This window comes from Carlito syrichta, unplaced genomic scaffold (assembly GCF_000164805.1).
Source record: "Carlito syrichta isolate Samal-C Ts95f unplaced genomic scaffold, Tarsius_syrichta-2.0.1 Scaffold313183, whole genome shotgun sequence".
NCBI lineage: Eukaryota > Metazoa > Chordata > Mammalia > Primates > Tarsiidae > Carlito > Carlito syrichta.
Genome location: NW_007257279.1, coordinates 268,824 through 272,440, shown reverse-complemented (window position 1 = coordinate 272,440; position 3,617 = coordinate 268,824). Strand labels below are relative to the sequence as shown.

Genomic DNA, 3,617 nt, shown 5'->3' with positions numbered 1-3,617 from the left:
GAGCCTGGCTGCTGCTTTTTTTGTTTTTTTTCCCCTCGCCCGGTAACCCCCACCCGGGAGCCGGGAGACCCCGCCCCGCCCGCGACCTTTCGTCCCGGGAGCCCCGCCCACGTGACACCCACCACCACCACCCCCACTCCCCCCCACAGGTCGCACAAAGGCTGGACGGGAAGACGTCCCCGGGGCCGGGTGGCCGCTTGCTGCGGGGTTCGCGCGGGGAGGCTCCAGGCGGCTCCCCGCCTCGCGCTGGGCGGACACCCCGGGCCCCCGGCGAGCATGGCACCCTCGGACCGGGGCGCGACGCGGGCCTCGTTGGGGACTCAGGGAGCCCCTTGGGCTCGGCATCTGCTTCCTCGCCGTTGCATCCGCCCCCGACCTCATGCATCGGCCCGCGCCCAGCCACTTTTTTTTTTTTTTTTTTGGTCAGAGGCTCGCTCTGTCACCCAGGCAGGAATGCAGTGGCACAATCATGGCTTATGGCAGCCTTGGTCTCCTGGGCTCAGGCTGTCTTTCTGCCTCAGCCTCCAAAGTAGATGGGACTACAGGCGTGCACCACCACATCTGGCTAATTTTTTTCTTGCATTTTTGTAGACACAGGTCTTACCAGGTTGTCCAGACTAGTCTTGAACTCCTGGGCTCAAGCAATCCTCCCGTCTGGGATTACAGGCATGAACCACCACACCCGGCCTAATTTTATCTTTTTATTATGATTTCCTGTAACATATATTATCTGCCAATGAGCCTCAAAATGTTTCCAGATGGAGCTCAACTTCCCAGTATTCTAAAAAAGAAAGGTATTGCTTTGGTTCATATGTGGTACCCCTGTATTCAGGATAAGATAATTAGTTGAAGCCGGCTTGGTGGCTCAGCCTGTAATCTTGGCACTTTGGGAGGCCGAGGTGAGTGGATTGCCTGAGCCCGCGGGTTTGAGACCCGCCGGGGCAACTTGGCGAGACCTCATCTCTACAATAAATCAAAAATTAGCCGGGCGTGGTAGCGCACGCCTGTAGTTCCAGCTACTTGGAAGGCTGAGGCGGAAGGATCGCTGGAGCCCAGCAGGTCGAGGCTGCGGTGACCGGGAGCGGCCACTGCACTCCAGTCTGGGCGACAGAGTGAAACTCCAACTCGAAGGAAAAAAAAAAGATAATTAGTTGAACACATGCATTATATAATTCTAACATTTCAGTGAGGAGAAATGTGAAAGCAAAACATTTTAATAGAAAGGAGAATGGAATTTTTCATTGAAAGATACCATCTACAGGAAAGGAAATGAACAGTGGCAAAGAAAGAAAGATCACATTATCATTATACCCATCAAAACCCAACAGGTTTGTTTGTTTGTTTTTCTGCAGAAATTGACAAGCTTATAGTAAAACTTGTATAGAAATGCAAAGATCAAGAATAGCCAAACAATTTTGAAAAAGAAGAACAAAGGTATAGAACCCACATTTCCTGATTTCAAGACTTACTACAAAGCTAGGGTAATTTAGACACAGTGGTGCTGGCATAAGGATAGTCGTATAGATAATGGAATACATGGAGTGTCCATAAAGAAACCCTTAATTTGATGGTCAATTGATTTTTTGCAAGGGTTACAAGAAAAAAGAATAGTCTTGATAAATGATGCTGAAACAATTGGATATCCACATGCAAAATAATGAAGTTGGACCCCTTTCTTACACCATCTACAAAGATTAATTCGAAATGGGTCACAGACCTAAATGTAAGAACCAAAACTATAAAACTTAAAAAAAAAAAAAAGCCTTTAATCTCCATGACCTTGAATTAGGCAAAGGCTGCTTAGATACGACGCCAAAGCTGCAAGAAAAAATATATATATACACACACACACCACAAATTGAACTTCATAAAAATTAAAAACTTCTGTGCTTCAAAGGACACACCATCCAAAAAGTAAAAGGACAGGTCATAGACCAGGAAAAAATATCTGCAAATCACAGATCTGATAAGGAACTTGTATCTAGAATTTATAAAGAACTACTACAACTCAACAATAGAAAGACAACCCAGTTGGAAAATGCACAGAAGTTCTGAATAGACCTTTGTCCAAAGACATGAAAATGTCCAATAAACACTTGAAAAGATGTTCAACACCATTAACCACTGAGGAAATGCAAATCAAAACCACAGTGAGATACTGCTTCAAATCCCCCAGGATGGCTACAACCAAAATGTCAGAAAATAACAAGTGCTAGGGAGGATGTGGAGAAAGTGGAACTCCCACACACTGCTGGTAGGGATATAAAATGTTATAGTCACTTTGGAAAAGTCTGGCAGTCTTCAAAATGATAAACATGGAGTTACCATATGCTCCAGTAATTCTAGATTTATACTCAAAAGAAATGAAGATATACATCCAGGTTTTTTCTAGTTACCACGGCACGAGGCACCATGAGCAGCAAAGTCTCTTGTGATACCCTGTACAAGGTGGTGTGGGAAGTCCTGCATGGAAACCAGCGCAAGCGCCGGAAGTTTTTGGAAATGGTGAAGCTGTAGATCAGCTTGGAGAATTGTGGCCCTCAGGACAAAACACCTCTTGGCAACCATCAGGCTTAAGTCCACTCCCTGTCCCAAGTTCTCTGTGTGTGTTCTGGGGTACCAGCAGCACTGTGATGAGGCCAAGGGTGTGGATATCTTACACACAGATATCACAATGCTGAAGAAACTAAACACAAATAAGAAGCTGGTTAAGGAGTTTGATGCCTTTTTGGCCTCAAGAGTCTCTGATCAAGCAGATCCCACGAATCCTGGGCCCAGGCCTCAATAAGGCTGACAAGCTCCCTTGTCTGCTAACACACAGTAAAAACATAGTGGCCAAAGGCAATTAGGTGGAGTCTACAATCAAGCTCCAGGTGAACAACTAGCTATGTCTGGACCTGGCCATTCATGATATGAAGATGACAGGTAATGAGCTTTTATGCAACACCCACCTGACTGTCAACTTCCTGGTGCCATTACTCAAGAACTGGCAGAGCCCTCGGCTTTGTACATCAAGAGCATCACAGGTAAGCCCCAGCCCCTGTATTAAAGCACAGCCTAATATATCCTAGTGTCACCGAAAAAAATGAAAAAGGAAATATACATATACACAGAAACCTTATTCATAGCATTATTCATGATAGCCAAAAAGTAGAAGCAACCCAAATGTCCGTCAGCTGTGAATGGATAAATAAATGTGGTATATCCATAAAATTGAATATTATTTAGCCACAGAAAGAAACGGGGCCAATGCCTTGCTAGACTCCAGTGTGGCCATGCTTCCTGGTTTTGGCCCCCTCCCCACCTTGGGGAGGTGAATCTTCTCTCTCTCTTCTCTTTCTCTTCTCTTTCTCTAATTTACTTTTAAATGCACTATATTTTTAATCTAAAAAAAACCCGGAAAGGAATAAAGTCCTGATACATGCGACAACATGGATGAATCATGGAAACATTATGCTAAGTGAAAATAACCAGTCGCAAAAAGTCACAGATTGTATGATTCTACTCACATGAAATGTCTAGAATAAACAAACCCATAAAGACAGAAAGCAGATTAGTGGCTTCGCAGAACTCAGGAAGTTGGGGGTGAAAATGAGGAGTGATTTCTATTGGGTACA

At 45.0% G+C, this 3,617-nt stretch overlaps 1 pseudogene; it reads left to right on the top strand.

The window, feature by feature from the left end:
• Nucleotides 1-2,108: 2,108 nt before the first annotated feature.
• Nucleotides 2,109-3,049, top strand: LOC103272716 (annotated as a pseudogene).
• Nucleotides 3,050-3,617: the final 568 nt, after the last annotated feature.